General features: G+C 35.9%; 1 non-coding gene across 1 annotated transcript; it reads right to left on the bottom strand.

The window, feature by feature from the left end:
* Positions 1-21,725: 21,725 nt before the first annotated feature.
* On the bottom strand, positions 21,726-21,799 carry TRNAV-AAC (transfer RNA valine (anticodon AAC)). Its single transcript has one exon. It is a non-coding gene; the product is annotated as a tRNA-Val (tRNA).
* Between the last annotated feature and the right edge of the window lie 2,495 nt (positions 21,800-24,294).

Genomic DNA, 24,294 nt, shown 5'->3' with positions numbered 1-24,294 from the left:
TTGTCATTGCTACACATCAAAGAGAATCAAAATTATTTTTTCTAAAATTGAGAACTCAAATTACTCACCATGAACAATGGCTCAATACTTTGATAACACCAAAATAAGTTACTTTTTGCTTATTTAAATAGAAAAGTAAAAAAGTTAGTTTGGTAACGTGGAAATTTCCGAATTCACTTAAGTTAAAATTTGACTTTCTTTTAAAGTTCACATTTTTAGCTTTTGACTTTAAAGATAAGTAACTTTTCTTCGACATATGCACAGATTTTACTTTACCAAAATTTTTTCCTTTATTTCCGCTCCACCACCGCAACTAAACTTCCACCATACCATTGTACTACCACCACCAACCACCACTATACACCACCACACCTCAAACCTCCTCCAACACCACCACCACACCGTTGTACTACCACCACCAACCACCACTATACACCTCCGACGCCACCACACCTCAAACCTCCTCCAACACCACTATCACACCTCAAACCTCCACCACAACACCTTTATTACCTGTTTACCACCACACCTCAACCACCACCAGCACCATTGTATCTCAACCACCATCGACACTACTATATCTCAACCACCACCACCAGCACCATTGTATCTCAACCACCATTAACACTACTGTATCTCAACCACCACCACCACCACCATTTGTATCTCAACCACCACCACCATGATGCATTCCCCACCATTATCCCATACCTCCACCACCATACCTCCACTACCATTGTACCTCCACCAACACCATTCCCGTACATCCACCACCATCCCATGCCCCCATGACCACCACCATCATACCTCAACCACCACCATCATACCTCCACCACCATATCCTTACCACCGTACCTCCACCACCACCACCATATCCCTACCACCGTACCCTCTACCACCATCATTACACACCTCAATCACATCACAACCACCACCGCTTTCATCTCCATGCCTCAAAGGCTCCACCACCACCATTACCACCAATATCACCCCCTACTCTTCCAAAAGTGTAATCATGAAAATCATAAATAAATTTAATTGAAATCAAGTATATTTATGAGAAAAGAAAATAAAGAAGTAAATTACATTACCAAACTGACAATATTAACCTCATCAATCACCTCAAAGATCGAAGAAAGGCCATTCACTGGTACTCAAACATCCATATTAAGAAGATCAGAGAAGCGAGGGTTAGTATGGGCAATGTGCAATTCAGCTACACAAATAGACTTCTGAACGATAAAGCCGACAAGCTAGCAAAATGGGCAAGAAAGCAAAATAGGTCGAAGTCCTGGACTGTTATCCCGTCCTTTTTGATTAATTTGTATTGTAATAATGTACTCGTTTAAGCTTTAATCTATGAAAGTTTTAACAAAAAAAAAAAAAAAAAAAAAAAAAGCAAAAGTGCTTATATTTTTTTTGTTGTCAAACAACACCTTAGTTAAAAGAACACAATTCAGACAACAACCTCAACCGAGATTTCAACAATTTAACTCAAATCAAATGAATCAGAGACAATTGAGAAGTTCCAACCTCAACAACAAAGATATTTCTCAAATCAAAAACAACATAGCATGCAAAAAAACCAAACTATAGCAATCAAAAGAGTCATCAATCAGGAGAAAAAGCAATAGACTTTGATTTCACCAGCAGTCCATGTGGAATATGCAGAAAACGGGGTCATTCTGCTTCAAAGTGTAGTTTTGATGAATCCAACAAAACTTTTTTTATTTGAAATTGTCAACGGGATTTAGGGGCCCGACCCTAACAAAGAAAGAAACCAAAAAGGCTAAGACTAAGAAATCAAATAAACCATACTCTTACAACTCAAAACTGAACTAAGAAATAGAAAACAATGAAAATCTAAGGATGCCGCACTCTTATTACTCCTCTTTTGTCCTCCCGTATGAGCCTTTGTAACTCGTCCGGAAGTTCATTTGGTGTCATCTCAGTATAACCCACCTGTAAACTCATTTTGGAAAGAAAGTCTGCCACTTGATTTATTTCTCTATATACATGTATTATTGAGCATACCTCTAGTCGTACCCATAAATCTCTAATTTCTCGGACAACACAGATAATACAAATAATAGCTCTATCAAGAAATTTCACAACCAAGAAAGATCAAATTTTGATGTTCTCCATCTATAAGAAGAAGGAGAATCATCATAATCAAACAAAGAAGGAAAATTAAGTGAAGAAGAAGCTTATGATGCTCAATATGGTTTCTTCCAAGATAATTATGAGTATGAAGAGGCACTAATGGTCTTTGTGGTTGAAACACAACAAACTATCTCAGGCACATGGCTGACTGATACTGGTGCAACTAGCCACATGACTCATGATTCCAATGTTATTCAAAACAAGGGAGATTTCTCGGGCTCAAATTCAGTAATGATAGGGAGTGGCAACTGTATTCCCATCTCAAGTACAGGTGACACAAAACTCACTACTGCCCTTCATGTCTTTGATCTTAAAAATGTGTTAGTAGTTCCTAACATCAAGAGAAATTTACTTCAAATATCCAAATTCACAAGAGATAACCGGTGTTTGGTGTTGTTTCCTCCATGGGGTTACAAAATTACGGATATTTAGTTTGGTCAAATTCTTATATACCCCATTACTTTTAATGTTCATAATCCTAATGTTTGTGGAGCACATGTATGAGAGGTCATCTCTTCCTCTTCTATCTGGCACAATAGATTAGAACACGCATCTGACTCGATCCTTCATCTATTAGCTAGAAACAAAGCTATAGCATTGGATTTCAAACCTCAGAGTGGTATTTGTCATTTTTGTCAATTGTCCAAGAGCAAATCTTTATCATTCTCACGTTCTGAAACCTATTCATCAGCTCGTCTATATCTGATTCATAATTTTCACTCTTTAAGTGAGAGTATAAATAGTTGTAATCAGCTTGTAAGTGGGTTTAACGATTTCCATAATAATAAAGTCTCTTGTTTAAATCTTAACAACAATCTTAATGAAATCTTAGAAACTTAACTCGTTTATATTATTATGACGCATATTAAAGAGGAGGTCAAAGTAGACCGTAGTCTTCTAAACTGATTATTATTATATATTAAATAACCAACAATTCTAAATTTCACTAGAAAAGCAATTTTCTTAAATTATATTCTCTATTATATATCAAAAAGCCAATGAATAGTTAAGTTATGGTAGGTAAACATACATTCTTTGTGTTTCAGAGTTAGATCAAATACTTGCATAACAACAAAGAACTTTCCCTCATGAGAGAATGAGATCAGGAACAACTATAAGCTTTCTAAAGCTTAATAAATTGACTGGCCAACAGGTTGAAATGAAAGGGTTTTCTTTTTTTTTTGACAAAGACCATTATTTCATTACATCAAATGAATACATCAAGACATGGAATAAGTTTATAAGCCCTTTCGACAAAAATAAAAATAACAATTTATAAGCCGTCAAAGGTCACTGAGATCCCCAAAATTATTTTATGTTGAAGTGTTTTTCTGTACTGATTTTTGTGATACTTATAGGCTCCGATCCCTTCTCACAAATCACTTTAGACTTTATTTTATGTCAAAATTAAAACAATCAGTTCCAATTTTGACATAGACAATAGTTCTTCCTACTATCATAAATTCATAATGATGTAAGTTGTACAAAAATGTGTACTTCCAAAGGCACCACCATACTTCTTCTACATCACAATATCTTCCACAAATCTCTACCAACCTCACCGAATCCCCACCACCAAAATTATGTGTATCAGCGTGTATAAAGACACACATATATATAGTTATATGTATATATATGACCATTATAAAGAACGGTCGCAAAGCAGTCCGCTATGGCAATGGCGTGGCCGAGAATTCGGGGGCCCGGTGCGACAAAATATTGGGGGCCCTTTCTCCGATAATGATAAAAAACAAATTTCTTTTCCAAATATAATGCATTTAGCAAATATCCAAATAAATTAAGTTAGAAATTTTTTTCTTATCTCAGATGAATCTAAGTTGTCTATTTCTTTTCTCCTTAAAATTTCTTTAAGCAAAAAAATCGTACACATAGAACTAAATTTATTCAATGAAAAAAAATTAACAATAAGTATCATACTTCACAATTAGTCTTTAAACAAAACTAGTGATTTATCTATGATTAATAGTTGTTATTACTATTAATAGTTCGGGAGAATAATGCATTGAGATAATAAACAAAAAAAAATTGATAAGGGGGGAGTGTATCGACCTCGAGACATGCTTGTTGTGCAAAATATTTACTAACTAAGCTACAATTCACTTTTTGAATCATTTTATATTTTCTTGTTATTAGACTTAATTAAGATTTAGGGGACTTCCAGTCTTTAAGAAAGGAGGAGTGTAAGAAAAAGAAAGATGACATGAAAGAGAGGAAAAAAACAAACATTATATATCTAATTTTGTTCTTTTAGTTTTACCGCCATCTAACGCATCTAAATAAACATGTTTATGAAATAATAATGACATGTCGTTACAGTCCTAGTGGAACCAACTTACCCCATATCTACCTAAAATATCTACGTGGGGGCTACAAAATATTAATATTGGGCCTTATGACATCATGGCCCAAACCAATTCTTATTGCCCCATAAAACACAAAAACAAAGAAAAAGAACATAAATTGTAGTCCAAGGGACTCGAACAAGGGACCTTCATAGCATGGGGCGAGGCACAAGCCATCTGAGCTAACCTAATAACATGTATTATAGTGGATTTTAAATTTTATATTGGTTACTCAATTTGAATTTTCAGATATGGGGCCCATGGGAAGAGGGGGGCCCGGTGCGACCGCACCGCTCGCACCCCCTCACCCACGCCCCTGCGCTATGGAGGAGCAGGTGTGTTAACTGGTAAGTTACTAGGTAGATAAATTGGGTAGGCTAGTGGTCGCGGTGTCCAAGTAAGTCAGGGCAAATGAGCAGATGTTTAGAAGTTTGTACTCGGCTCGGGTGAATACCATTTGGCCTGCAGTTCTGGTTTCGAGCCGAAGTAATGTTGTTCTTCTGGTATTATGAAAAACCAAGAATATGATCTTCCTGGTTTTTTTTTAATTAAAACAGGGATACACTTTAGAGTGTCTTTCTGAAATAGATTCAGAGATAATTTTATTTCTAAAAAAATTAATATTGTATCTTAAACAGATTAAAAGGAAAACAATATTTTTTAAAAACAAGGATTAAATAAAAGATTGGAGAGAGAAAGCCGAGTCGAGTTGTCTATTTCCTTAAGACAGTGAACACCCTGGTATTAGTACTAAAACCAGTAAGATGTTTGTCTCCCAGGATACAACGGCTGTACCTTTCAGTATGACGACGAGAGTACTTCGTTTCTCTGAAAGCATGCGAACTTAGAACAAGCAGTAAGAACGACAGATGAATTGACTTCTTAAACTCTAAATGCTCTTAACTTTGAATGCTAAAAATTTTCGTATTTTGTTTGCTGGATTCTGTTTGGTATTTATAGAAGTATTGGTGACACTTCAGACAGGTGCCTATAGACGAATGGATGCTTCCCAACAGTTATATTTGTCTGTTGGTTTTCGGTGCCATGTTGACTGTCAGATCTTAACGGATCTATTAAGATCTCGCGCATTGAACGCCCGCCGTTAGATCATCAACAGATCTATCTTAAGAGCGCTAAATATCCTGACCGTCAGATCATATCTATGATCGTAAAATCCAAGGCTCCAATCGCTCCTCGCGACGATGCGTACGTGCAAAGTGCGTGCGGGCGCCTCAAAAGCGCCCAATGCGCCCTAAACGCCCATTCGCCCACGTGAGTCACCTTTCTATTCTAAAGAACATACCATAAATATATGGAAGGTTCTATAAAAGAAAATAAACTATTTCCTCTTTCATAAATGTGGTACTAACTCAAAATCCCAGTTTTGAGTTAATGGTACCCATACCAAACGAATTTTGTAATAACTCACTCATACGGAATCGGATTTGGACAAAATTTGAGTTTAAATTCAAGAGCTCGACGAGACGTCTTGTTCGAGATTCTAACGAATATAGGTACATCAAATTAACAAAAAACCGGTCCAGCTACTTTTGAGCTAGGTACCGATTCCAACAAGTAACACCTCATGCGGCCTGTTTAGTTCATTAGGGTGGATGGGTTGAGCCTGTTTTCGAATTTCAGATGTTCATGGACCCTCACGGACTGTTCTTTGTGGTGAGACCCAAATTGACAAAATAATAGAAGAGTAGTTAGGTGAAATGACTTTTTCATGGTGGTAGTGGACCTGGTGGTTAGTTGAGAGGAGTCCAAATACTAATAAATTCAACTTCTTCTGGAGTAGGTCATTATACAAATCCACTTTTTCATCACTAGTACTTCCCTATTACCATCCTACATTTTATAAACATCAAATCTTTCATAACCTTGTTTATGCTACATTCTATGATTCAATCTAATAAGATGAATTTGTCTAATAACGAAGATCGTATTATGATAATGATAATGAAAGACTGATGTTCTAAGTTCCAACCTCTACAACTCTCTGGTTCATAATGTGTTTCCCTGATGCATAATTGTGGTGCGTTTCTGAAAATTACTTGGCATTTAAATGATGCATCTGTTGAGAAGTCGATAATATTTAACTACTGTACGAAGTATCAGTTATTGAATCACAATGTGTCTGTTGTAAAATACCGGATTTTTGAACCGTGATGCATCTGTCGTAAAGTACGTGATACTTAACTGTGATACATCTGTCAGAAAGTATGTGATATTTAATCGTGTGCATCTGTCGTGAAGTGCGTGATTTTCAATTGTGGTGCATCTATTGAGACCTATTGGTACTTTACCATAATATATCTTGTGATGCCTCGTGCCCTATAAATAGGCGCGTGCATGCCCCGACAATTCACAAACGAGACTAAAATCTTGCAGAGCCTCCCCTGTAAATCAGACCAGTCACACCTATAAAAACTGTCATGTAAACCGTACATTCGCATACACAAACATAACGGAAGCTATAAAGAAACATAGATACTCTAACGAACTCTGGTTCAAATCCGAACCACCATAACTCACTTAACTAATCTTGCACAATTTGATACATCCCTATAAAACCTATGTGGTACATATATATGTCATATATTTTTTCGTGCATAAAAGTATAACTTGAAACTAAAGAAAAACCAAAGGGAAAAATAGAAATGACACCCTAAAGTGACACCGCGCCACAATCTCTGCAATCCATCTGTTAATGTCGATAGCAAGTATTTGTCTTCAAATTTTACATACATAGGCTTATTGAGTTATTTTCAACTTCTTACTTGTAAAACGGAATCCACACAGGACACAATTTGAAGCTTCTCTATTTGTTGCTTTCTAGTTTAGAGTAAGATAAACAGATAGCAACTACAGAAAAAACCTTCATTCTTTAATTTTGTTAAAGTAAGCTAAAATTAAGGATATGGACAAGAAAGGAATGGGATGACTAAATGATTGAGATTAGTGCATTCATATGTATAGGAATATAATTAGGTTTACTCATGTGCATGGTTTTGGAGTCTAGGGTTGTCATGAATCTGTCATTTCTTTGCAATATATGGAATATTTTACTTATTCTTCCAACACTTTTTTTCATATTATTATTTTTGTCCTATTTCCATTTTTTTTTTTGGTTGAAGGTCCTATTTCCATTTGATTAATTAAAATTGAAGAACAAAAGAAAACAAGAGGAGAGAGACTCACAGTACGACTTTAACTAGATAGGATTCAGAGTATTAGGACCTTAACGGGATAGAATTCAAGTTTTTCCGGCGAACAAAAAACAATAGTATAAACAAACTATTTTAGCATTTTGGTTCGAGGCACACGCTTACCAATTCAAAAAAAAACTATTTTAGCATTTTCTTTAAGATATTATGACGTTTATCCTCATAAGCTCTATCTAACTTGCCTCTATTTTTATCTATTTATGACTAGCTAAACGACATCCTCGCCAAATTAAATTAAGTGTAATGTGAAAAGTTATTTTGCTCTAAAGCTGGATATGTCGAAAGCCTTTGATCGGATAGAATGGGATTTTCTAGAGGCTGTGATGAGTCAATTGGGTTTTTCTGATCATTGGCTTAAGATGATTCATGAATGCATCTCGACGTCCACTATGACGGTTCTCATTAATGGTAGGCCAGGTCCGACCTTCAATGTTACCAGGGGCATTAGACAAGGAGACCCTCTTTCCCCGTTTCTGTTCACCATTGCCATGGAAGGTCTTAGCAGGCTGCTTGAAAGCGGATATGGAGCTGAAACGTTTCTTGGTTTTCAGCTTCCTCGATTTAGTGTTCAAATCAAACACCTTCTCTTTGCAGACGATTGCATCATTTGTGGCCAGAACTCACTGGAAAATCTTTCTGTTCTCCAAAATATTTTGGATATGTTCTGCAAAGCTTCGGGCCAATTAATCAACTACGAGAAATCTTCGGTGTTCTTTTCGAAAAATACTCATCCCAAATTTAAGCTTCTGATTATCAGAAATCTCAAAGTTCATCAAGCTTCTGCTCTTGATAAGTACCTTGGTACTCATTTGTTCATTGGAGCTAGCAAAACGAGACTTTTTTCTTCTATCACTAACCAAATCCAGCTCAAGCTCTCCAAATGGAAAGCCTCTCTCCTCTCTCAAGTTGGCCGCTCTATTGTGATTTTCACGATAGCAGCGGCTGTTCCTCGATACCAAATGCAATGCTTCGCAATCCCGAAAGGGGTAAGCAGACGCATTGAAGCCTTGCAAAGGGCTTTCTGGTGGGGAAAATCCAAAACTATTCATACCATTCACTGGGAGGCTATTTGTCGTCCCAAAAAGAAGGGTGGCCTTGGCTTTAGGCTTCCTGATCTTGATAATAAAGCTTTCCTGAGCAAATTAGTGTGGCGTCTTCTTAAATTCCCGGATTCTCCTTGGGCTAAAATTCTTAAGGCGAAATACTACAATAAAGAGCAGTTTCCGAAAGAAGCTAAACATCACCATTCCTGGCTCTGGAAGTCCATATCCAAACACATCAGTACGGTGTCTAATCTTGTTTTCTGGGATGTCAATCGAGGTACTCATATTAATATTTGGAATGACTTTTGGATTCCTAACCATCCTCCCCCGTTGGCTAACGATCATAATTGTCCGTTTTCTACAGTGGAGCAACTCATTACCCATAACCATTGGAATACGAATATTTTATCTCAATATTTTAATACTAACATATGTAATGCAATTCTGAGTATTAATTTACAGGCACACCGGGTGGACACTGCTAGATGGTCTTTAACTAAAACAGGTAACTTTACAATCAAATCCATGTATAACTTCTTACGAGCTGCGAGTAACCAAAATGAGACAAAGGAATGGAAATTTATATGGGATCTGCCTGTTATACCGAGAATAAAACTATTCGTCTGGAAATGCTGTACTAATAGCCTCCCAGTGCGAGACAAAATCGGTAAATTCATTGGAGAAATTTATAACTGTGGTTATTGTAATGACAGGAAAACCATGATACATGTGCTGCTACATTGTGAATTTGCTAAATCTGTATGGTTTTTATTTAACATCATTTCAGAAAATATAAACAGTTTGCAGGATTGGATTATTTCTTGGAAGGAAGTAGATGCAGGCACACAGGTTCTCTTCTCAACAGTTCTGTGGCATATTTGGAAGGCTAGGTGTGAGAAATGTCTAGCCCAATCTAACACGACTCATGAGATGATGATTACCAGGATTAGAGGCTCCCCTAGGCTTATCAGTATCGGTCGTGACAATGAGGAGGTGCAAGTAAGTGAACAGTCGAGCCACATCTCAACCTCATTTGTTCAGATACAAGTTGATGCCTCGTTCACGGATGTAACGGAAAATGCTGGAGTTGGTTGTTTCATGCAAGATGAGCAGTCAACGTTTAGGGCAGCGGCAGCTTATATGGTCAAGGGGCAAAATGCCGAAGAATGTGAATGTTGGGCTATCATAAAGGCGTTGGAGTGGGCTAAACACAACAATATACACTGCATCCGTATCGAAAGTGATAACCTCAATATTATAAGGCGCATAAATAACCATCAATCGACAGTCTACTGGCAATCGGAGAATCTTATGATTAATATTAAACAGCTAGCAGATGAAGTCGGTGAAGTTGGCTTCTCTTTCATTCCGAGAGAGAGGAACACGAGGGCGGATCAGTTAGCAAAATGGGGCCGAATGCATGAAGGCAATTGGATGTGGCTGTCGAAACAGGCTTTTCGGGAGGCTTTTCTTTCGGTTTAGGAGTTTCTTTCTTTTCTTTGGCTCTTTTTCTGTTTTCTCAACAAAAAAAAAACAAAGATAAAAAGGGAAATATATATGTAATCAATGCAAGTAAAAAAATTCAATCATGTCTTTATCCCTTTCATTTTATGTTTTTGCCTTTTTAAGTTCACTAGTGTTATTAGGAGATAAAACTTCCTTTGTCAAAAGTTCCTGAAGATTGTAGCACTAAAGCTTCAAAGGGAAAGGAAGTAAAACCGAAAAAAAAAAAAGGGAATAAAAGTAATTGCATGCTTAGTTAGTGAATTCTTTTTCTCAAAAAGAAGAATCTATTTCATAGATTAGTAACTTAACACTGACGACAGCTAAATTGATCTAACATTTTAGTGGTTAGTAACAACAGACAGACAAAAAATATCGTTGGCTAAATTATTTAGTACCACGAGTTTTAACGAAAAGCTAAACTTTCTTATCAAAGCCTAAATCTCAATATCATGATGCTTAATAAAGAGCTAAAATCTTTGAGATACAAAAGACTAAGAATGAAAAGTAGAGAATTTAGACTACTTTTTCTTCTTCTTTTTCTTGAAGATTTGTGCTCTAAGATGACCGTTTAATTTTAGTCTTTTGGAAAAGATGAATTCTCCTGCTCCTGCTATAATGGAAAATGTTGGGATACCATTTTCTTAACTTTTTTTTTTGTTCAAATTATCATTTTCTTAACTTAAAAAATTGAACTTTGTTTTGAATTTTGAGCAACTTTATTTAATTTTTGACAGATTTTTCAACAAGCTGACCCACTTCTTTTCCGAATTATAAGCTATAAAAGAAGCCTATTAAGGACATGCAAATTTCACTCCGCTTAAAAGGAAAAAGCAAAACAAAATGCTCAAAGTTATTTTGTATTTGAGTTGCATATGTTTTAAGATGTGCCGAATTTATAGTTTGTAGGGGCGGTTACAAATTAATAGGAATCCTAATCTAACTCAATCATCTCAAACGTTATTGAGAAATGCTAAGAGTACATAAGATCTCTACTTACATTGTGACATGTTAGCTTATCAAGGTGAAAGAACGTTCCAGATCGTAGTCAAATATTATTAACTTAATATAGCTAAACTTGTTTTAACTACGTTCGTTAGTCTTACATTCTTATCTCTCTGAATGGGTATATGAGTTTTATAGTAATACATGTAATCATAATTAACTTATACATGCACGAAACACATTTACAAAAACCAAAGTCTCCATTCACACTTGATTTTATTTTTTGAGGTCAACATTCATGTATTTTAAAATAAAAAATAATAATTAAACAACATTGTTAAATGATTAATCAAATTAATTAATCTAATTGATTTTCATTGAAGAATCAAGATCTCTCTAACCATATTTTATGTTATAATTAAAAAAGGATCTTGATGATTAATTATGAAAAGTTATAGTTCTCTAATCTATACCATTGGGTCATTAATTCCTACACTATCCAATGGCTTAAGCATAAGGACCCACTTTACACTTGTAAATGTATTTAGAAAATGGGGTCATTATTGATTGGTGGTTTCTCCAGTAAGATCTCTAGAAATAATTAATAGTAAATCTTTTCATAAAGAAAAAGATTAAGAAAATAATATCCTAATTAGGGAAAAGGCATTCAGCTGGTTGGAAGGCATTGAGGAGCCGAGTTCCAAAAAGGTGTTTGCCCCTAAAAACATGCTTTTTGTATTATCTGAGGAAGACCCCATTGAATTCTTAATTAACTAATTATTTGATTATTTTGTAATAATTAATTATAATAAATAATAAGTAAAATGCATATCAATGCTCCACTATATATATTGTTCAAAGGGAGGTCTGGGTCTTATATATTGTTCAAAGGGAGGTCTGGGTCCAACAACGTCCAAAGAGTGTTAGGCGGTCATTCTTCGTGAACTGAAACGGGAAATTAGAAGAAAAAAATACACGATTATTAGAAAGAAGTGAATACAATCAAAAAATAATCATTATAATGACCACGTTGTCAGAGATGAAAAAATCTTTCAAAGGTGATAGGGGGACTCCCTAACCCTACTCCCAAGTGTACTCCCCCTCACATAAAAAGGATATTTTGGTATTTTCAAAGTTGTTTTCAGACTGAAAAGACTGAAATAACTTTCTCATGTGAGAGGGAGTATACTTGGGAGTAGGGTTTAGGGAGTCCCCAAATCATTTTCCAAAATCTTTAGTGGAAGTTCTTATCTCTACAACCATCATTTTTTAAGACATCAATTCGAAGGCCAACTATTTTGTGAATCGGAAATTTCTACCATAAAATATTATAGTCCAAACATGAATAAATCTATGACTTCATGGAATTAAGAACTACAAGCACCATCACCCTAAGTTTAGTTGAAAGTTAGAACGTGATTATTGATTATTATCTCATACATAAGCAACGGAATTTGTCACAATGTAAAAAAAATTCTATCCGAAGCCAATATAGAGGTCCAATTGTACATTCTATAACCTTGAACAAACAAATTCAAAGGCAGTTTGTATATCAAAAATAACAAGTCATATTCCTTAAACCTTTTTTTTTTATAACCTGACAATAATCAAATCGAGCTAAGCTTAAGAATATAATAAACTTTGTGAAATGCAAGCGAACCCGTACTACGTTCATCAATTTAAACCCTTGGACGTTGATGGTTGGTGCAAATAAAATAGTAAATACCTTATTATGGTAGCTTGATATCTACTCAATAATACCTCTTGGAAGGATCAAAACTGTACTTTCTTATACTCCCAAATGAATAAAATGGAAGAATTAATACATGATTGTACCATCATTTCATTCTATAATCAAATTGGAGATAAACTGCACCAATAAATGTTCTTGGGGAGAGGTTTGGATCTCACCATAGTTAATGCAATAGTCATATGGTGCCATCTCAAGTGCATCTGGGCACATTTTCATACTGACCTGCCTTCTTTCTTGACATATGTCTAACCATTTTTTTCTCTAATTTATGTGAAATATCAAAATGGGTGAAAGGGAAGCCCATACCAAGGTATGAAAAAATGGTCTTTCAAATAAATAGAAATTACTTTCTAAATTTCGAAGATGAAGATGAAATTTGAACCGCAATAATTTGGGTGAAATGAAGCCTATACTACAAAAGTTAGGTATGAAACGACTAATTTTATACAGATTTAGGTGTTTTCTAAATTTGATTCATCTAAATATTGTTAAATTTCTATCTCAAGAATTTTATCTCTCTAATGTCAAAGATGAAGATTTAGAAAAGAAAGGGAAACTTCTTAGGCGCCGAGTATTATTGTTGTTGGCGACCTTTTACATATTTGAACACCGCCCCAGTTTTGGCTGTAGGAAGGCGCCAATATCCAATAAGTTAGGTGCCTATAGGAGCACCCCAGAAGAGAGGAAGATGTCTTTAAGAGTGTCAAGTGCAATTGCTAACTATTAAGGGGGTAAACCCAATTTACCAATTAGGGTAGGGGTAAGATTGAAAAACCTATAGGGTGTCACTAAAAACTAAAAAGCCAGTATGAAAGAAGAAAAGATAATCAGATCACGTGGACCTCACACGTGGGAATCTAGTCGAAAAGGGTTAGAAGGAGGACACCAGTATGGGACCCAGAGATTGGTCAGTCTGAGTAGATATGAAAGTGACAAGTGTCAGTCATAAACAAGCGTGCCAGTTTACTGGTAACCGGCTAAGCTAAAAACTACTGACTTATTGAGTAGTAGTAGATAAAAAAGGACATAATCGAGGGGTTTTCTTTAAGAAATTAAAAAACATGAGGGTAAAAATTGATTGGGGGTAAAATGGGAATAATGTCTAACTTTTCGGTGACCGACACTTTTTTCTGTCTCTTTCTCCCACCAGCTGGATTAGACCGTTGTGTGTTCATAACTATATTATAAGTCCCCGACTTATTTTATTTGACTAAAACACCCCCGAGATGTGTCATTAGGATGCCATTTTGATTCTTTTAAGTGTTTTGGGGCATCTCAATTGCAAACAGATACCTTGCAGTGGGATAAAATATATGACTGGCTTGCCAAAGAAAAATGTGTGATTGTCCATAATATATAGTAGAATCTACTTGTACTTGCCTTCAATGATATTTGTAGAAATTGTGTTCGAAAGAATTTGTGCCTACAATTTGGAGAGATATATCAATATCCACCCCACAATGTAGATTTCACGTGAGGTATCAGATAAAGATAAATATAAATTCCATTATGACTTATTGTAAGCGATAGCGATTAATTAATATATTAATTAATTAAATTCTGAAACACAAATATGCAACGTTCAAGAACTACAACTCAAAGGTCGAAACGGTACCATATTTATAGTTTTGGTTCTAACCCACCATTTATACTTGGCGTGATATATTTGACGAGATAGAGAAATATTCACAAACAGTTGTCTGCGTTAAACCTCATTTTTTATGCCCATCAAAGTCGTTGGAGGAAGGCATCAATTCGTAAATCACTACTTCAATTCCAATATGTCATTCAACTTATTCATTATCGGATGGATCAGAACAATGAGCAGTATTGGGTGATAATAAAGTTCCATTAAGACCAATATGTAAATTCTCTTTTGAAATGCGTAATAGGTTTCAACCTAAGTTTTTTTTTGTTGAGAAAGGTTTCAACCTAAGTTGGTTTATCCGACAAATTTCTCAACACTAACACGTTTTTTTTTATATATTTAACTTTTTTCCTAACTTTTTAGGTGCACAATGTTGCTATTACTGCTCAAATTATGGGTTGGAATTTTTCAAAACATTATCAAGTGTGGTTTGCAATGGAAAAGAGAAAAGAAAGAAATGGAGGGAAAGATGGGACTTTAAAGGAATCAATTTGATGTGAATTTGGTTTCTTGGATACTCAAAGGGCCAGGCCACCCCACCCCACCCCACCCCACTCTTCAATACTCATTGTAAAGTAAGAAGTTCAAAGGATTTTCTTTTCACCCTTTAGTGTCCATGTCAACTTTTGTTATAAAAAGTGTGTACTAAAGTGTGAACTTTCAACTTGATACTGTATGGAGTATGGACTGATGTGATAATAAGCTCATTCAGAGGTCCTAAACAAACTTGGGGTGGGGGGGGGGGGGGGGGGGTGACTTTCGTGGACATTTGAGAGTCCGCGAAAGTCTGAGGCATTCAAATCCAGACATTTGAGAGTCCACGAAAGTCTGAGGCATTCAAATCCGGACATTTGAGAGTCCACAAAAGTCTGAGGCATTCAAATCCAGACATTTGAGAGTCTATGAAAGTCCGAGGCATTCGATTGTAGACAAAATATGTCCCAGACTTTGATGGACTCATAGTTTGATGGATTTGTGAAGGATTTGGGACAAATTTGGAAGCCAAAATGTCTTTCAAAAAACAAGAGACATTTGGAGTCCATCATGTGATCTTTTTTTTTTTTTGAATCCAAGGGAAACATATCCATTAATAGTGATAAAATCACAATGATACAAGGATTATAAAAGTTATTTCTCTCTGTCGGAGGTGCGTCAAGCTACTTACATACCTGTAAATGCAAAACCCTCCTAAAGGGGGAGAAATTGGACTAGACACAGACACTATTGGGATCCTAAAGATCCGACAAAAATAACTGAAAAAAAACTAAAAACCATCGCCTTTTTGTCGGAGAACCGTCGCCGTTACCGGATAACCGTCGCGTCGCCGGAAAACCGCCGCTGTCGCCACACCACCATCGCAAAACCGCCGTTGCCATCATCGGAAACCGTTGCCTTCACCGGAAAACCGTTTGCTACACCGGAGAACAGCCTCCATTGCCGGAAAATCTTGGCCTTCACCGGAATACGATAGAACTGCCGCCACTGAACCTCTTGGATACTCTGAATCAAGCTTCATTGCTATATGAACATGAGATGGATCACACAAAGATGACGACGATGATGATGAAAACGAACATTCAGCACCGTTTCTATACTCCGGCTCTACGGAAAAAGTTCGCATTCATGGAGAAATCAATTATCAAATAATCCAAAATTTCATACATCACCACACTTGAAACAATTTTCAATTACCCAATCAAAAACCCATAACAAAAGAGATGAAGCAATTTGTTGTCGCTTATCGAAAATTGGAACCAGATTTGGAACCATCTTCGTCGGATCACTATGAAACACCATACACCAATGATCAAGAATATCCATCAATCTCTCTCTCTCAAATAGAGAAAGAGTTACAGCAATTAAAACCTAACACACAATATGAAACAAGAAAGAACAACATGCTACTAAAGGAAAGAGGGATCCGGCGAAGGGAAGACCCTTCGCCGGAGAAAAAACTCAGATCTGAAAGTCGAAAATTAAAATAATAAATGTCTATCCAATGTCCATCAATGTCCACAAATATTCATAGATGTCTACGAAAGTCGAAAAATTTATTTTTTAAATGTTAGTATAAATATATTATTTCATGTGATTAAACAAAAATAATAATATTAAAATAATAAATGTCTACCAAATGTCCATCAATGTCCAAACATATTCACAGATGTCTACGAAAGTCGAAAAATATATTTTTGAAATGTTAGTATAAACATATTATTTCATGTGATTAAACAATAATAATAATATTAAAATAATAAATGTCTACCAAATGTCCATCAATGTCCACAATATTTACAGATGTCTACGAAAGTCGAAAAATATATTTTTGAAATGTTAGTATAAATATATTGTTTCATGTAATTAAAAAATAATAATAATATTAAAATAATAAATATCTACCAAATGTCCATCAATGTCCACAAATATTCACAGATGTCTACGAAAGTCGAAAAATATATTTTTGAAATGTTAGTATAAATATATTATTTCATGTGATTAAACAATAATAATAATATTAAAATAATAAATGTCTACCAAATGTTCATCAATGTCCATAAATATTCACAGATGTCTACAAAAGTCGAAAAATATATTTTTGATTAGCACAAATATAATATGCATTACACATTTTGTCAATGGACTCAAGATCTTAAAATGTCCCCAGGACATTTTGTTTATGGATCAAATATCTTGAAATGTCTATAAAGACATTTTGTCTACAAACTCTCAATGTCTTGAAAATGTCTATGAACACATGTTGTCTATAATAAGTCATCCGAAATGTCTTGACAATGTTTAAGATAGGAAACAAACACTTGCATTCGTAAACCTTTTAACCAGGAAAAAATGAACTTGTAATCGGCCAATTAGATTGAACATAGGAACAAAAACCTAAGTATACCTCTCGGCATCTCCAAATATTGATTGGGTTGATTCCATTTTGACCTCCTAATATTGACCAATTCACTAAAATGGCCTCCTATAGATGATCAATTTAAATTTGGTCGTCTTTTGATTTTCTGTGTCAGTTAACTGTAATAATTCAGTTTTTTACCCTCAGTTACAAATGTAATTCCCTCGCTGGCCCATCTTCCTTATTCATCAGACAATGATCATTGGCAACAGTTGACTGACTGACCGACCACACTTCATCGGATGGAAAAAATATCTCATTTTCGTCTTCTCCTCCTTCCACCACCACTACTGGTCGGTTGACCACGATCATCTATCTTCTTATTTCTTTCATTTTTCTACTTTCTTCTTTTATGCTCCAGACACCAGGGTCGGTCCTGAGATTTCGGAGGCCCGAAGCGAATTTTAAGAATGTGGCCTACACGCGTTTCACAAGAAAAAAAATTTGTATACCAGAACTTTCTACGTTTTCTTTGCAGATAATGTGAGGTTTAAACATGAAACTTGTGTTCGTAACTTGCAGTCTGAATCGAACAATATGGTTGAGATGCTCGAAAATCGGCATAAGTTGGGGGAGAGCCCTCGTCGTTCCATGGTCGATCTCACGGTTAAGTGATTCAGCGAGTTCGAAATTCGGCGATTCAGTATCTTGTTTAGTATTTTTTAAAAATTGAACAAAATATATATTAGAAAATGATTCTTCGATAAAAGAGCTCAATAAGTTTCAGCCTTCTTTTTTTGGTGTTTATGGTAATAGTGTTGGTTGTGGTTTGATTATGATTGTTGCGGTGGAGATTTTATAATGATGGTAGTTGTGGTGGTGAGGTTTAGTAATACGAGTGGTCGTGGTTGTGATTGTGGGTGGGTGTGGAGCTACAGTGGTAGAGGTTTAGTGATTATGGTGGTGGTGGTATTGGACGTTTAGTGATTGTGGTGGTGGTATTGGAGGTCTAGTAATCGTCGCGGTAGTACAAGTGTCAAGCAAATAAATTTTCTAAAAAAATTTACAGTTCAATGGTGGTGGTGATTGCAGTGGTGGTAGTGGTAGAGGTTTAGTAATCGTGGTTGTAGTAGTGGAGGTACAGTGTGGAAGTTTAGTAATCTTGGTGGTGATAGAAGTGTCAACTAAAGTAATAAAAAAAACAAATTTAATAAGGAAAAAAATTCTGATGCTTGAGACTGAACTGGGGTTGTTTGGATCTTATAACATGTTTTCTACCAAATGAGCTGCAATAAATTCCTCGCCTGTTTTGATTATTTTTTGAGGGGTTGGGTCATTGGTCCAAAAAGGGGGCCAAAATGAAAATCCCACCCAAAGTTGCCTAAAAATGTAAAGGAGGTCCAATGTGTCAGTTTGGGGGGTCAAAATTACGTAAAGGGCCCTTAGAAAATAAAGTATTTACCGTTCATGCCATCGAAAATTACAAAATTGCCATCGAAAATTCTCGGGAAACGATTTTTTTCTGAAAAATAATCTGACAACCCGTCCATCAGAATGTGTACTGTTTAGAAAATTACGGAACAGCCACCGAAAAATTCTCGGGAAACGCAATTTTTTTTGGTAAATTATTTTATTTACTGGAAATTTTTTTCTGTACTAGACATTTTTGCTGGGCGGGAATTTGAAATTTCGTAAAAAAATTTGAAAATTTGGGCGGGAATTTGAAATTTCGTTTGAAAATTTCAAAACTTCGAAAAAAAAATTTGTGACCGGGAAATTATTTTATTTACTGGAATTTTTTTTCTGTACTAGACACTTTTGCTGGGCGGGAATTTAAAATTTTCAAAAAAATTTCAAAATTTGCCCGGGAATTTAAAATTTTCAAAAAAATTTGAAATTTTGGCCAGGAATTTGAAATTTCGTTTGAAAATTTCGAAAAAAAGATTTCGTTTGAAAATTTCAAAAAAATTTGAAAATTGGAATTTTTTGTGTACAGGAAATTATTTTATTTACCGAGAAGAGATGGTTTGCTGGGCGGGAATTTGAAATTTCGTTTGAAAATTTCAAATTTTCAAAAAATTTTGAAACTTTGAATTTTTCGTATACTGGTAAATTATTTTATTTACCAGACATTTTTATTTTTCAGGAAAACGTCAGCATGTCCCGTCCAAGGGCAAGAGGGGAATAAAAAAAAAAGCTGACATTTGGACCTGCAACTAATTTTTGGGCAAGAGTGGATTTTTTTTTGGTTTACCCCCCAGATTTTGGACTGTTGACTCAAAAATCCTTATTTTTTCTGAATATAGAAAAAATTGGGGTCCCTTTAATTCTCTACTTGTTTCCTTTCTATGAGGCCCTTGGCCTCGCTTACACTCAGGGTCAGCCCTGCTAGACACATTCCCCCTCTCTCTCCACAATATTGAAGAAGGAATACTCGAACTTGAGTTCCACCTAAACCCTAGTTCGAGGTCTTCTTCTCTCTCAATACTATGGAGGGAAAGCGAATAATGTTTACAGAGAGTAAAAGAGGCTGGTGACGGTGGTTGGTTAGGCAGTGGTGCACTAGGAAAAAAGCAAAAAAATGGATGAAGGGTAGTCTACGGATCGTATCGTCCCTTGGCATTCCTTCTTTGATGAAGAAAGATGATAAAATAAAAAGGGACGTACATCTTTAAAGAAGGGTAAAAGGAAGATAAAAATTAGGGTTATTTCCCTAATGGCCCCCTACTTTGTGACCAGCTTCCCGCCTGGCCCCCTACTTTACAAGAAATACCCATATGGCCCCCTAAAACCGTTAACTTTAACTTTCCGTCACTCTCTCTCCTCCATCTCTTTTTCTCTCTCTGCCATGTCACGCCACCTCATCTGTTAGGCCACCTCATCACCATCTCCGGCAGAGGTCGCCGGCCGGCCAAATTTCCGGCCGGCGACCTTCAAACTAAAAAAAAATTTTTTTTTTTTTTTTTTTTTAATCTCTTCCTCTCTCTCTCTCTAAAATTACTCCGGCGAAGGGAGACCTTCGCCGGAGTGGTCTGTTCTTCAATGAACAGATCTCGGTCTGTTCTTCAATAAACAGACCGAGATCTGTTCTTCAAGAACAGACCTCGGTCTGTTCATTGAAGAACAGACCACTCCGGCGAAGGTCTCCCTTCGCCGGAGTAATTTTAGAGAGAGAGAGAGGAAGAGAGAAAAAAAAAAAAAAAATTTTTTTTTTTTTTTAGTTTGAAGGTCGCCGGCCGGAAATTTGGCCGGCCGGCGACCTCTGCCGGAGATGGTGATGAGGTGGCCTAACAGATGAGGTGGCGTGACATGGCAGAGAGAGAAAAAGAGATGGAGGAGAGAGAGTGACGGAAAGTTAAAGTTAACGGTTTTAGGGGGCCATATGGGTATTTCTTGTAAAGTAGGGGGGCCAGGCGGGAAGCTGGTCACAAAGTAGGGGGCCATTAGGGAAATAACCCTAAAAATTAATTATTAATGTTGACTAACAAATAAAAAACTAAAATGGAAGTGGGATTCTCTAATCTCTAGGGGACGTGTTGTTAGTCATCTTGCAGGGGGCAATATGAATTAATTTTTGTTTGGACATTCACGATTTGAATGCAATACTTTAATTAGAAACTTAACATATACTTGATATACTTGAGGACATTACATCTCCTCAAAAAGGGCATGATCATTTTATCTTCTTCATTTGTAGTTACAAAATAGATAGCTCACAACTTCATCTTTCTCTCCGACATTAAGTGTTAAAAATCATTAAAAACAATAAATAATGGTAAAAAAAAACTTAATTAAGGTGTTTATATGATTTATTAGGCTAATAGAGTTATTTATATAATGAAGCAATCAATTATGACAATTGTGAGTGGTTGAAGGCTTGAAGCCGATTAGAACCTAAACTAGTTCCCAACTAGTTAAGAGATTGAACCATAATTACATTACCCCAGAGATACTAAAGTGGGGTCTAGTGGAATAAATTTAAAAGGGGGGACCAAATAAGAAATTAAGAAATGAATGTGACTTAAGGAGAAAAATTAGAGAAGTGTAGGGGTTGCAGTTTTTAGGTACGTAATAATAATGTCAGAACCAAATCTTTCGGCGTATTTTGCTTTTTTACTTTTCACTTGTGTCGTTTTCACTTTACTTTTTTACGTATTTACCCTTCGCGATTTAATCGCCGATGAAAGCCACTGACCAAAACGCGAAAAAGTAGATTAGTAAGTTGGCTTCGCCCGGGTTCGAACCGGAGACCTTCAGTGTGTTAGACTGACGTGATAACCAACTACACCACGAAACCTTGATGTACAACTTCCATGGTGAACCTTCTTTATCGTTTTTTTGTTGAAGTGTCCAACCGTCATGTACTATTAAGTTGACGAGTGATAATTATTTTTGTATGCTTATGACAAGACTGTAACAAATTACGTCTTGTTCTCGTAAGTTATATTTCGACAGAACCAGACCTTGTTGTTATGAGTTTATTCTCCCTTGATAATTCGAAGAACCAAACATCATCCGGTTATTGGATTACATGGACCTCACATATAGAACATAAATTCAACATTATAAATGATTTCCTGCTATTTCAGTCCAATCAAATATATAATAGAAAATTGGATTTATCTGTTTGATTTTCACGCAATGTATTTCCCACTGAAAAGTAAATAAACACCGGACAAACAAACTAGAAATCTAAGAACCCAACTATCTTTCTCATGTTTCTTTAGTAGCCTAGCTAAGAGCAACCCCAATGTAGTCCCGAAATTCAGTCGTTGGGACGTCCTTAGCCGCGATATTATACCTCATCTTTTTTTTAATATGTTATTCTTTTAACCCTCTTATGTTTTCAATTTTTTTTTAGTTCTTCTCTATTTCTTTTTCAATTCTTTTGTCGATATTTTAAAATTCTCTCTCTCTCTAAAATTATATCAAATTTTAGTTTATAATTAGAACTAATAATTTATTATTAAAACTTGAAATCACATACAATATATAATTTGAGGAGAAATTCTATTCATCACTCCATTTGCTCCCTCCTCTAGGCTCTAAAATTATATCATTATATAAAATTATATATAATGATAAGAGTACACAGTACTAGTGAGACGTCGTTACGTCGGCTGAGGGTTTGGGGAAGGACCCCATGGAGGGTTAATCCAATTTTTGATAATTTGAGTTGTGAACACCTAGTTTGAAAGCATAGGCCTTCTACATTGGGTTGCTCTAAGGCAAGTGAAACTTCTCTCTCGTGTTGATCTCATTAAATTGTGGGGATAGTAGCTCATCTGGGACAAGACAAAAGTAACAAGAGGAGAAACCAGCTATCTCTTCTCTGGACAATATTTACCTCTCTATTTTTCACCACTTTTGAGTGTGAACCCTAAAAAGCCGCAGCTATTCATTCAACAACAGACCTTGACTTTACTGGAGCACATTTCCACAATTCTTTACTGCAAACTCAGGCTAACTACATTATTAATAGATCTCTTATTAAGATGAACTAGTTATGAATTTCACCCCTCCCACTTATCCACATTTGGGGTTACCCCATTTTAATGTCCAATTACATTTATCCCCTCAAGCAACATAACCGTGAGGCTCCTGTTTGGACACGTACGGTCTATTTTCGTAAATTCACGAAATTGCTTTTTTCTTTTCTATATATTTTTTTCATTGTAACGTAAAGAAGAGAGAAGACTTCTCCCTTCTTTCGTCCAAAATGAGGAGGGGATTCTAAACAAAGAGAGGTAGAGGGAACTTCCATCTCTTTCCTTTCACTCGTCGTAACTATTTTTTTTCGATCTCTTCCTCGATTGAAACATTTGTAGAAGGAGTACCTCTTTGTCATTTGAATCACCTGAAGAAAGAGGCGGGTGATACCCTCTCTCTTCATCTTCTCTCTCTTCAAATGGGGGGAAGAAGACTCGAAAGACCACTACTCGATCCTTTCGATTGAGAGAAAAAGTGCCCGCGGCACCCGATGGTCATAATCAGTGCCAGACCGAACTGAAAGAATTGACGAACAGTCACGATCAAAATTTTAAGTCTGCTGACCTCCCACTAACCGACCGACCAACTTCCAAATACCTGACAGTTACTAGTGACCGAATAAACCCATCTTCATTTTCAAAAGTTATAGACCGTTGGATTTTATAAACTTATGATGGTCGTTGGATATAGAAGACCAAACAGACCCCAAAGCCCAATTCTACGATCAAAATTTTAAGTCTGCTGACCTCCCACTAACCGACCGACCAACTTCCAAATACCTGACAGTTACTAGTGACCGAATAAACCCATCTTCATTTTCAAAGGTTATAGACCGTTGGATTTTATAGACTTATGATGGTCGTTGGATATAGAAGACCAAACAGACCCCAAAGCCCAATTTTTTATAAATACCCCCTGAGTAACCCTAATTCTCTTTTCCTCTCTTTTCTTCCAAGGTCCAAGAAAGTGAGTAATAAATTCCTAACCTGAACGGTTGTCGGGTACAAGGCTCGAGACTATCTCTCTCTGATTTGTCCATCTAGAGCATAATCTCTGATCATTTTAGTTCTTTTCCTCCCCATTTATATCGTTCTCTCTCTTTGAATCTCTCCATATATTCGAAGTTTTGCATTGAGCGTCGTACTACGAAGGTCTACGTAACTTTGTGTTATGTTTTTCTCTGAATCTTTAGTCCTTACTGGTTCCATTCACACTTAGTTACTTACTTGTTTCATTCATACTTACTGGTTCGATTCATATTTGTTTGCTTCACACGGATGAAAAATGAAGTTATAAGTTTTT

Source organism: Eschscholzia californica, unplaced genomic scaffold, assembly GCF_041429995.1.
Source record: "Eschscholzia californica isolate CP2 unplaced genomic scaffold, dmEscCali1.0.p SCAF_1, whole genome shotgun sequence".
Classification (NCBI taxonomy): Eukaryota; Viridiplantae; Streptophyta; class Magnoliopsida; order Ranunculales; family Papaveraceae; genus Eschscholzia; species Eschscholzia californica.
The sequence above is the reverse complement of the archived record's forward strand: the minus strand, read 5'-3'. Positions and strand labels throughout refer to the sequence as shown.